Here is a 13049-nt window from a genome sequence, read left to right as displayed (position 1 = left end):
AAAGTGAACAGGTATTTTAAAAAGTGATACCTAATACGGTATCAATATCATAGAAAAAGTAATTATCACATTACATAATTAATAGCGCATGTAAAATTACATATAAAAATTGCATATAATCGTAGCAACAGTGGCAATTTTAATAAAATTAAAATGATACTTATGACTCAAAACCAGTCAGATTAAAAATACCTGAATGGCATTAGATATATAAAAAATCTCCAAGATTAAACAAAGGAGATTGGTGATAGACTCTACCATATCTCAATACATAAACAATATAAAAAAAAAATAATCTATACACGGAAAAAAATTCCTGGAGCAGATTCAGCCTAAGTTTAAACAAAGTTAAATGATTGTCCTCTCTAGTAAACCTAAAAATCACTTATAAAGCAATTAATATCAAGTTCTATATTTAACCCTTTCGGGCTGAGAGTGTAAGTTAAAAAAATCCATTGAGTTTCTTTTTTTGATAGATCCCTTACAATATTTCCCCCCCTTCATGGTTGTTTAATGTGATCGATCCCCCAAAATAACAAACCAGAAGGGTCTTGCTCGTGATGTTGTTTAAAATGCAGGGATAAATTGTGGTCTTTATAACCAATAGAGATATTATGCACATGTTCTGCGATTCTAATTCTTAAAAGACACTTGGTGCGACCTATGTGCATTAATCCATAAGGACAATGCAAGGCATACATGACATGGCATGTGTTACATGTGATAAAGTGCTTAATTGCAAATTCCCTGTTGTTAGAAGTTGAGGTAAATTTTTCTATTTTCCTTATAGGTCTAGCCACCTTTCTGCAAGCTTTGCATTTCCGGCATGCAAAAAAAACATTTTGCTCCCAGAAGTTTGGATTTCTCCCGGGGGGATCAATGATCTTTTTGACTATGACATCCCCAAAGCTTGGCGCCTTGCGATAAATGAACTTGGGTTTGTCTGGTAGAACTCTTGACAGTGTTCTATCCAAACATAGGACGTGCCAATGTTTATGGAAAATATTCTCCACCTTCTTGAATTGTGAATGGAAGGGAGATATAAAACTCCATTCATGATCTAGGTTTCTTTCAATACTCGGTGCATCTCTTAGACAATGTTCCCAAGGAAGAGCTCTAATTTCCTGAATGATAGGGTCTATATGTTGAGATTTGTATCCTTTTTCCACAAACCTATTTTTTTAATACCGTAACTTGTTGGTCAAAATCCTCAAGTACAGAGCAGTTTCTCCTGACCCTCATTATTTGGCCCTTGGGCACATTCTTCAACCAAAGCGGATGATGACCGCTATGCACTGGAAGATAACTATTTCTATGGGTGGGTTTGAAGAAGACTTTCGTTTGTATTGTATCACCAACTCTGAAGATGTTAACATCTAAGAAGTGTATTTGCTCAGTACTCCACTGGCTCGTGAGTCTGATGTTATGAGTATTATCATTCAGATGATCCATATCATTTTTAAGTGTCAAATCTGAACCCACCCATATTAATATCAGGTCATCAATATAGCGTTTGTAGTATAAGAGTTCTGGACTTCTGTTTCGGAATATCTCTTTATCCTCCCATTCACCCATAAAGAGGTTGGCTATACTGGGTGCGAATTTCGCGCCCATTGCAACCCCCCTCTTTTGGGTGAAGAAGTTATGGTTAAACCAGAAGTAATTGTAGGAGAGACAGAAGTCTAACGCATCTCTAAGGAATATTTTTTGTCTCAAAGGGAGATATTCCCTTTTACTAAGTGCCCAATTGAGGGCTAACAGGGCATCCTCGTGTTGAATGATAGTGCATAAACTGGTCACATCTGATGTGATCAGAAACACTTCGTTCATCCCTGTAAGGTTGATTTCTTTCAAACCCTGTAATAGACTCTTAGTATCTTTCAAATAGGCTTTCGTTGTGGTCACACTTTTTTGTAGGAATATATCTAAATATTGACCTAATCTTGAAGCAACCGAATCTATCCCATTAACTATGGGTCTAGGTGGGGGATTAACCGGATCCTTATGGATTTTCGGAAGGGTATATATAGTAGGCGTGCGACTACTGCTGGGGAAAATAAATCTTTTTTCTTTGTCCGTAAGAACATATGAGCGGTACCCAAAATCAATCAGAGCCTTTAATTCAGCTCTGTACTGGGGGGTTGGGTCTTTTACTAACAGCTCATATGTATCCTTATCTGACAACAATTCTGACAATTGGGTAGTGTAATAGTCTTTCGACATAATAACCACTCCCCCTCCCTTGTCAGCAGGTCTAATTATTATATCTTTTCTCGCTTCAAGTGACTCAATACCTTCCTTAATATTTCTCGGGTTCACTTGCTTTTTTGGTTTTAACTGATCTAGATCTCTTAAAATAAGACTTTTAAAAACCTCCAAATGGTGGGAACCATTATTGGGGGAGTTGAATAAGGACTTGTTTTTTAACCCGCTATCAATCGCCAGTGCTGAGACCCCGCTCATACTGTTTGGGTTTGAGTTTTTATTTAAGAAGTGTTTTTTAATGCTAAGCTTACATACAAATTTGTGTACATCTATATAAGCATCAAAGTTAGTAAGAGGTCTTTTCAGACCACATTTCAGTCCCTGATGTAAGATGTTAGTTTTCTTGTGTGTCAGCGTTGTATTGCTGAGATTAAAGATACCTCCTAATCTGTTTCCCTCCTTTTTTTGGACCCTATATCCTGCTCTACAGCTCCTGGCTCGTTTTGCCTTGAGTTTTTTTGTTGGGGGTTGGTGTCTTTCCCAATGGTAAGGGTCCTTCCACTGGTTTTGTTTGTATGTGGATGTTGTTGGTCAATTTATGCCTGCAATATTCATTGAAACAAAGTATCGTCAGACATAGACTTTTCTGCCCAGTACTTTTTGATGTTTTACATATTAAACTATATCTAGGCTTACAGTACAACTGAGAATGTGAGTCACTAGAAATGAGCTATGTGATTTCAGCATCAGTGATATTTCGACAGAAGCTCTCTTATTAAACCGCTAAGGTGAAATTTGATTTCCTTTTCCCCTTGATTCAGAGGGTGTTTTATCTTGGGAGGGCAGTATTTGGGGTAATTTATTTTGGTTTAATAGTCTTAGTATTTGTGTTTATGTCTCCTTATTTTCACTTTAAAGCTGAGCTTCAGCTGAGATCAGCTGCACAGGGAGTGTATTGTTTTCAGTGACTTGGCCAACTAATAGACTGGCATAATGAGAAGGAGCAGTAAAGCACAAACACTGTTTAGCACTCCAAAGCAGGACGCACGGCCTGATTAAAAAACAAACAAGACCACCCTTATCTATAAATATTATATTGCCAATCACACATAGACACCCCCAGGTTTTCCTGCTGAAGGGTACTGTCAATACTACTTCAATAAAAGGCCCTTCAGACAATTGTGCACTTCCAACCTTGTGACAACATTTTGGGGACCTGCTCTTCTGTTCCAGCATGACTGTGTCCTTGTGTACAAAGCCAGCTGCATAATGACATGGTTTAACCAGTTTGGTGCGGAGGAAATTTAGTGGCCTGACCGCAACCTTACTGAACACCTTTGGGAGGATTTGGAATTATTCATGAAGACAATGGTTTGCTTGAGTGTCCAGAACCAAAACTTCAACCTTACTGAACACCTTTGGGATGATTTGGAATAATCTATGAAGACATGGTTTGCTTGAGTGGCCAGAGCCAAAACCTCAACCCTACTGAACACCTTTAGAATAATTTGGAATGATCCATGAAGACATGGTTAGCTTGAGTGGCCACAGTCAAAACCTCAACGCTACTGAACACCTTTGAACTGATTTGGAATGATCCATGAAGACATGGTTTGCTTAAATGACCAGAGCCAAAACCTCAAACCTACTGAACACCTTTGGGATGATTTGGAATGATCCATGAAGACATGGTTAGCTTGAGTGGCCACAGTCAAAACCTCAACGCTACTGAACACCTTTGAACTGATTTGGAATGATCCATGAAGACATGGTTTGCTTAAATGACCAGAGCCAAAACCTCAAACCTACTGAACACCTTTGGGATGATTTGGAATGATCCATGAAGACATGGTTAGTTGAGTGGTCACAGCCAAAACCTCAACGCTACTGAACACCTTTGAACTGAACTGATTTGGAATGATCCATGAAGACATGGTTTGCTTAAATTGCCAGAGCCAACACCTCAACCCTACTTAACACCTTTAGGGTGATTTGGAATGATCTATGAAGACATGGTTTGCTTGAGTGGCCAGAGCCAAAACCTCAACCCTACTGAACAACTTTAGGATGATTTGGAACACCAATTTTGAGCCAGGTCTTCTCATCCAACATCAGAACCTGACCTTACAAATGTTCTTTTAGCTACATGGACACAACTTCCCATTCCCATTCCATTGTGGAAAGCCTTCTGAGAAGAGTAGAGGCTGTTATAGCCAGAAGGGGGGTCAACTATCATTTTTTTATTGGAATAAAGGACTATAGGTGATGTTTTTCACACTCCAGTGCACTATTTTCTTTATTTTATTGCATTAATTTTCATCATTTGTGCTGGTATATTGTGAGCTAGTAAAGGCAAGCAGACTGCCTACTGCTGGTACCAGTCACAAGGACCTGGATCTGTTTGTCAACTTTTTTTCTTCTACAGTAACACACTTCAATAGCATTATCTACAATAAGATGATCTGTTTTTTTACATGTATATGTAAGGTATAAATGTAAAAATGATACATCATTCCCTTTGAAGCTCTCAGAATCCCACTCACCACATGCAGATTTGGATGGATTTACTTTAAAATTCTCTATTTCTCAGACCACTGGCAGCAGAGACCACCACATCTCAGCTGCCAGCTGTAGAACACTGAATGGAACCAGTCCCAGCACCCTCAGCAGCAGACCCAGCACCCTTTATCACTACAGACAGCCAGGGCAGTGCATGAGCACTGATGGGGCTTGTGCCATCACAGCGACCCAGGCCAGGTGGTCTAGTGAGGATTTTTGCTTTGCTACAATGAGGAAGGATGGGATTTACATTTATGGAGAATACTGCATCCCCTATAAAGATTTATAGACCCAAAAGGCTGAAACATTTTTCCTCTCTGGAACATGGATTATGGCGGCCGCCAAGATTTATTTACAGTACATCCAAAAACAAAACCTTAAATCCTGGGATAGAGTAGGGAAAGTCTGAACCTTAATTGGATTTTTATTGCTGTCTGTGTCCTAGCTGGGAAACATTCACCTTTTCTACCTGATAATTGGCAAAAGTATAGACAGTGATGGGAAATCCAACATTTTAAAGTTTTCAGCAGAACAAAAAGGGAAGTCTTCCAATGGGGACACTAATTCTAGTGAGAGCAGATTTCCATTTGCTTTGGAGAGATTTATTTTCACTCTCTATTCTGTCTCCAGGACAGGAAGTTAAATCTCCCAAGCGGGGGACACAAACAGCAATAAAACAAACAAAACAAAACAGTGGTTTCAACCATTCCTTACTCTATCCAATGCTAAAAAGTTGGCTTTAGATATACGGTACTTTAACTAAGGACTCACGATCAAAATCAGTGAAATTATAACAAAATTTAGTTTTCAAATGTCTAAAAGCAGGGGCACAAAGCTGTATTTAGAGGATATCCTAACCCAGGTTCTCCTAACTATGGCCCACAGGCCAAATCTATTCTGCTGCAAGATATTACCTGGCCCTTTGATGTAAGATAGGACTATGATGGGGACCGTGATGTAAGGGGGTCTTTGATGGAGACTCTGATGGGGACCTTGATGTGACGGGGGCTCTGATGGGGACTCGCATGTAAGGAGGATTCTTATTAAAGAGGGACTCCGATGTAAGGGGGACTTGATAGGGACTCTGATGGGGACTGAGGATGAGCTCAAGTTTATTTTAAATTTCTATGCTTTGTTTACTGAAGTTTTTCTCTGTTGTTATAAAGCTTAGGCTGATTACAAAAAACCCAAATTAAAATGTATTCTTTCATTTAAACTTGATTTGTTAACCCCTTACCGATCAGCCGCCGTACGGCGGCAGGTTGGCACGGCTGCGCAAATCGCCATAGGTGTACGTCGGGCAATTTAGGAGCAATAGGGAAGAGCAAAAAATAAAAACGGTAGAAGTGATCAAATACCACCAAAAGAAAGCTCTATTTGTGGAACAAAAAGGACATAAATTGTGCTTGGGTACAGCGTTGCATGACCGTGCAATTGTCAGTTAAAGCGTCGCAGTGCCATATCACAAAAAATGGCCTGGTCGTTAAGGGGGCAAATCCTTACGGTCCTTAAGTGGTTAATTTATAAAACTGTTTTTTTTTTTGGCCCATGAATGTTTTTAATATATACGATGTGGCCCTTACACTGAAAAGTTAGTCGACCAACAAAATGATTAATTCCATGTTGGTGAAGCATTTCAGAGGAGTGGTTATTGGCTGATTAAAGTTTTGTTGGTGAAGATATTATCGGTGGTGGCTTTATTTGTTTTTCATTTTCTGCCCTTTTTTTTTTTTTATTTGAATACATTTTTTTTTTTTTTCAAATATAGCTTTTATTATTTTCCATAACAAAAAAGGAAGAGTACAGAGAATCAACATAGAAAACACGGTACAGTGTCCATCGTCATACTTGATGTTCACAGGTGAGTACATGACATATTGTTAATAATTACAACGATATTTATGGTTGAACATTCAGTGTTTGTAATTAACATTTGCTGATATAAATCAACTGAAAGTGAATATAGAAGAAAGGCTTCTAGCATTCCTTCTTCATAGTTATATGTCTGGTTGAACCGTGTGTTCCCATAATTCGGAAACATCCGAGAAATATCCCAGAGACCAAATAGTTGGGAACATAGAGGTTCCACAAAGAGTGGAAGAAGAGAGGAGAAAGGAGGAAGAAAGAGAAAGAAAGAAAAAAAAAGGGGGGGAGGGGGTCAGAGAGAGTCAAGAGGGGATAAGGGGAAAAGAAAAGGGGGGGGGAGTTGTGGGAGCGGTAGACCCGGGTCTATTATGTGAAGTGTCTTCTATAATGTTTTACTAAGTGGTTAACAGAGCCATTCCTTCATCTGAGTATATAAACATGATCCAGGGTGTCCATGCCTGGAGGTGTTGCTCTTGCTTGTTCTGCGCTGTAAGGACTAAATCCTCCAGTCTCCTGATCTCCTCCACTCGGCGTAGCCACAACCCTATAGTCGGAGGCAAGCTTTTCTTCCAAAATAGTGGGATGCATGATTTAGCTGTGTTTAATAGGTGTCGTACTATCGACTTTTTATATTTCCGTGTCGGGATGGTAGTGGCATGCAGCAGAATGAGACTACATTTTTTTATCTACTTTAACCACTGTTAGTTTGAAAGAAATTTAATGCTACTGCAGGTAAAATGTATAAATGTTATTCTATTTGTCCCATGTACAATGACACTAAAACTATAGGATTAATTTACTAAAGGCAAATGGGCTGTTCAAAGTGCAGTTGTGCTCTGAAAGAGAAGTTGCTCCATAGCTCAGTAAACGAGCTCCGCCCTTGTGACGTCACTTCCTGTGTCTCCGGTACCCGGAAGTCGGAGAGGAGGCGATCTGCCGAGATTTTGTATATACATGCTTTATTCAAGTGTTTTTATTGTGAGTGCTATAGTTTACTTTTATCAATAGGATTTACAGAAAGCATATTGCCCTATTAACATTTTCTCTTCATATATTTGAGTAAACCAGAGGTGAGTGGAGTGTATCCAGCTAAATCTTTTAAAGGGAACATCACCAGTGGAGAGTAGCTTCCCAGATGGAAGCCAGACCCTGGAGGTTAGTATTATAAAGGTGTTTTTCGATCCTTTGGTCATCTAATGCCGTGTACACACGGGCGGACTTTTCGGCATCGAAGGTCTGACGGACTTTCGACGGACTTTTAACGGACTTCCGACGGACTTTTGATTGAACGGACACACACGATCACACCAAAGTCCGACGGATTCGTACGTCATGACGTACGACCGGACTAAAATAAGGAAGTTCATAGCCAGTAGCCAATAGCTGCCCTAGCGTCGGTTTTCGTCCGTCGATTTAGCATACAGACGAACGCATTTCTCTATAGGAACTGGGTGCGGCGGAGTTTCGGTGGAAAGATTTGAAACAAATCTAAAGTCTGTCAGATTTTCAACCGAAAAAGTCTGCTGCAGGTCCGATGAAGCCCACACACGATCGGATTGTCCAACGGATTCGTTCCATCGGACCAGTCTGGTGGAAAGGTCCACCCGTGTGTACACGGCATAAGAAGGTGAGCGGGCCAATTCACCCACAGGTGGCAGGTGGTGGATGCTTGTGCATGGAGGATCACTTCAGCACAATACATTTGGAAGTGGACTTTGTTGTTCTCATAGGATTTATATTTGCTCACGGCAAATTTATTTGGACTGATTGATTTTTCACCATTTAATCACTGTATGGGATTTGAGCACAATGTGGAACAACTAAGGATCTAATGTGTTACCAAAGTATATGCATTTATATATTTTATGTGATGTAAAGTTTTTTACTTATATTTTATTAGGTCATATATTTTTCTATTTTTAAACAAGCACACCATTCATATAAAACTGACTTTTGCTCATAAAGTGTTTTACAATTATGACTGTGAGGGACAGTTCAGTCGGAAAAGGGGAAGGGGATTAGATTGGCTAAATTAAATTGTATTCCAACTTTAGAAGTCACATTTGAGAAACCCCCAATATACAGTGCCTTGAAAAAGTATTCACACCCCTTGAAATTTTCCACATTTTGTCATGTTACAACCAAAAACATAAATGCATTTTATTGGGATTTTATGTGATAGGCCAACACAAAGTGGCACATAATTGTGAAGTGGAAGGAAAAGTTTTTTTTAATATCTTCTACAAATAAGTATCTGAAAAGTGTGCCGTGCATTTGTATTCAGCCCCCTTTACTCTGCTACACCTAACTAAAATCTAGTGGAACTAATTGCCTTCAGAAGTCACCTAATTAGTAAATAGAGCCCACCTGTGTGTAATTTAATCTCAGTAGAAATACAGCTGTTCTGTGAAGCCCTCATAGGTTTGTTAGAGAACCTTAGTGAACAAACAGCATCATGAAGGCCAAGGAACACACCAGACAGGTCAGGGATAAAGTTGTGGAGAAGTTTAACCACTTCAATACCAGGCACTTTCGGCCATTCCTGTCCCAGGACAATTTTCAGCTTTCAGCGCTGTCACACTTTGAATGACAATTGCGCAGTCATACAACACTGTACCCAAACTAAATTTTTATCATTTTCTTCCCACAAATAGAGCTTTATTTTGGTGGTATTTGATCACCTCTGGGGTTTTTATTTTTTGCTAAACAAACTTTTTGAAAAAAAAAAAGTTTTTCTTAGTTTCTGTCATAAAATTTTGTTTTCCCCTTCACTTACGGGCACTGATGAGGAGGCACTGATATGTAGAATTGATGGGCACTGATAGGCAGTACTGATAGGCACCAATAGGCGGCACTGATATGCAGCACTGATGGGCACTGACGGGCGGCACTCATGGGCACTGACAGGCGGCACTGATGGGCACTGACAGGCGGCTGTGATGGGCACTGACAGGCGGCACTGATTGACACTGATAGGCGGTACTGATTGGCACTGACAGGTGGCACTGACAGGTGGCACTGATGGGCAGCACTGATGATGAGGTACTGATAGACTACTGACAAGTGTTACTGCTGGGCACTGATTGGCCCTGTGGTGGGCTCTGATTGGCACTTTGGTGGGCTCTTATTGGCACTGTGGTGGGCACTGATTGGCACTGTGGTGGCACCGGGAGACTTTATTATTGTGTTTATTGCTGGTCACTGATTGGCAGGTGATTGGCACAACTGAGGGGGCTGTGCTGATACTCAATGTACTGTTTTTCAGCACAGACCCCCCCCCCCGACAGGGAGAGCCGCCGATCGGCTCTCCCTGTCAGCGCGAACCGAGGAATGCCTGGATCCTGGATCACGCAATGACCAGCTGTGATTGGTTATAGCTGATCACGTGGTAAGAAGCCTCTGACAGAGGCTTCTTAGCTTCTTATTATGATCGGAGATGCGGCGTATTAGACTGACACGCCGCACCCACGATCGCCACACTACGCGCCCCCACAGGCGCGCGCTGGCATGTTATCCTGCTGGACGTCATATGACGCCGATTCAGGATAACAGAACCACTTCCTGGCCGTTATTCTGCATACAGGGGGCGGAAAGTGGTTAAAGCAGGTTAAATTATAAAAAAATATCCCAAGCTTTCAACATCTCACGGAGCACTGTTCAATGCATCATCCAAAAATGGAAAGAGTATGGTACAACTGGAAACCTACCAAGACATGGCCGACCATCTAAACTGACAGGCTGGGCAAGGAGAGCCTTAATCAGAAAAGCAGCCAAGAGGTCCATGGTGACTTTGGAGGAGCTGCAGAGATCCACAGCTCAGGTGGGAAAATCTGTCCACAGGACAACTATTAGTCGTGCTCTCCACAAATCTGGCTTTTATGGAAGAGTGGCAAGAAGAAAGCCATTGTTTAAAGAAAGCCAAAAGAAGTCCCGTTTGCAGTCTGCAAGAAGCCATGTGGGGGACACAGCAAACATGTGGAAGAAGGTGCCCTGGTCAGATGAGACCAAAATTTAACTTTTTGGCCTAAAAGCAAAATACTATGAGGGGTGGAAAGCTAACACTGCACATCACCCTGAACACACCATTCCCACCGTCAAACATGGTGGTGGCAGCATCAGGTTGTGGGGATGCTTTTCTTCAACAGGGACAGGGAAGCTGGTCAGAGTTGATGGGAAGATGGATGGAGCCAAATACAGGGCAATCTTAGAAGAAAACCTGATAGAGTCTACAAAAGACTTGAGACTGGGGCAGAGGTTCACCTTCCAGCAGGACAATGACCCTAAACATACAGCCAGATCTACAATGAAATGGTTTAGATCAAAGTATATTCATGTGTTAGAATGGCCCAGTCAAAGTCCAGACCTAAATCCAATTGAGAATCTGGGGCAAGACTTAAAAATTCCTGTTCACAGACACTCTCCATCAAATCTGACAGAGCTTGAGCTATTTTGCAAAGAAGAATATACTTTAAATGGCCATGATGGATCGTTGTTTTTTGTTTTTTTATTTCTGTTTTCAGTTTTTTGCTTTTTGTTCTTTGTTTTTGTGTTTTGGTTTCTTTGGTTTTTGCTTTGGTTTAGTTTGGTCTCTTTTTTTATTAAAGTTTATCAACTTTTTTATAGTTTATTAATATTTTCCAGTACATCTGGGATCCCTGCACTGGCTGTTTGCCCCCCCCTCTTTTGGCTCTCCTCTTGCCCTCATCAAATTGGGCACCCACAATATATAGAAGGATGGTTTTTACCATGTAATCGCTTCACATATGTCCCCTTGTTCTTTGTCGCATCCTTAGGTGTTGTAAGTAGTTAATCGTATATGGTCTTGATTTTATACACTCGGGTTTGTGTTTTTTTTTGCCTATTTTCAATATTAAGGTCCTTTGGATTGTTCCTGAAGAAGAGCATAAATCTCGAAACGCGTTGGTTACGACTCATTCAAGCATTATTTACACCCCCGCACCCCTTTTTGCTATGGTGGTGGTGTGTGTATGTGTGTGTGTGTGTATGGAGGGGTGGGGGGTGAGATGTTAAAAAAGCTTATTTGGCTTTTTGCCATTGATTTATAACATGTGAGATGCAATGTTTGTTTTAACTAAATAAAGATTTGTTATAATTTCCACAAGTTTAATTTTAGTGGTGCCCCTGAAATTCCTACCACTCAATGCATTTTCTTCCTTATGGATCATGCAATGTAATATGGTCTGCTAAACTATTACTTACAGTGGGGACGGAAAGTATTCAGACCCCCTTAAATTTTTCACTCTTTTTTATATTGCAGCCATTTGCTAAAATCATTTAAGTTCATTTTTTGCCTCATTAATGTACACACAGCACCCCATATTGACAGAAAATCACAGAATTGTTGACATTTTTGCAGATTTATTAACCACTTCAGCCCCGGAAGGATTTACCCCCTTCCTGACCAGAGCACTTTTTACAATTCGGCACTGCGTCGCTTTAACTGCTAATTGCGCGGTCATGCAATGCTCTACCCAAACGAAATTTGCGTCCTTTTCTTCCCACAAATAGAGCTTTCTTTTGATGGTATTTGATCACCTCTGCCGTTTTTATTTTTTGCGCTATAAACGGAAAAAGACTGAAAATTTTGAAAAAAAATGATATTTTCTACTTTTTGTTATAAAAAAAATCCAATAAACTAAATTTTAGTCATACATTTAGGCCAAAATGTATTCGGCCACATGTCTTTGGTAAAAAAAATGTCAATAAGCGTATATTTATTGGTTTGCGCAAAAGTTATAGCGTCTACAAACTAGGGTACATTTTCTGGAATTTACACAGCTTTTAGTTTATGACTGCCTATGTCATTTCTTGAGGTGCTAAAATGGCAGGGCAGTACAAACCCCCCCCAAATGACCCCATTTTGGAAAGTAGACACCCCAAGGAAATTGCTGAGAGGCATGTTGAACCCATTGAATATTTATTTTTTTTGTCCCAAGTGATTGAATAATGACAAAAAAAAAAAAAAAAATTTACAAAAAGTTGTCACTAAATGATATATTGCTCACATAGGCCATGGGCATATGTGGAATTGCACCCCAAAATACATTCAGCTGCTTCTCCTGAGTACGGGGATACCACATGTGTGGCACTTTTTGGGAGCCTAGCCGCGTACGGGGCCCCGAAAACCCAGCACCACCTTCAGGATTTCTAAGGGCATACATTTTTGATTTCACTCCTCACTACCTATCACAGTTTTGAAGGCCATAAAATGCCAAGATGGCACAACCCCCCCCCAAATGACCCCATTTTGGAAAGTAGACACCCCAAGCTATTTGCTGAGAGGCATGGTGAGTATTTTGCAGCTCTCATTTGTTTTTGAAAATGAAGAAAGACCAGAAAAAATTTTTTTTTTTTTTCTTTTTTCAATTTTCAAAACCTTGTGACAAAAAGTGAGGTCT

Source organism: Aquarana catesbeiana, linkage group LG02, assembly GCF_042186555.1.
Source record: "Aquarana catesbeiana isolate 2022-GZ linkage group LG02, ASM4218655v1, whole genome shotgun sequence".
Classification (NCBI taxonomy): domain Eukaryota; kingdom Metazoa; phylum Chordata; class Amphibia; order Anura; family Ranidae; genus Aquarana; species Aquarana catesbeiana.
This window is presented reverse-complemented; position numbering follows the sequence as displayed.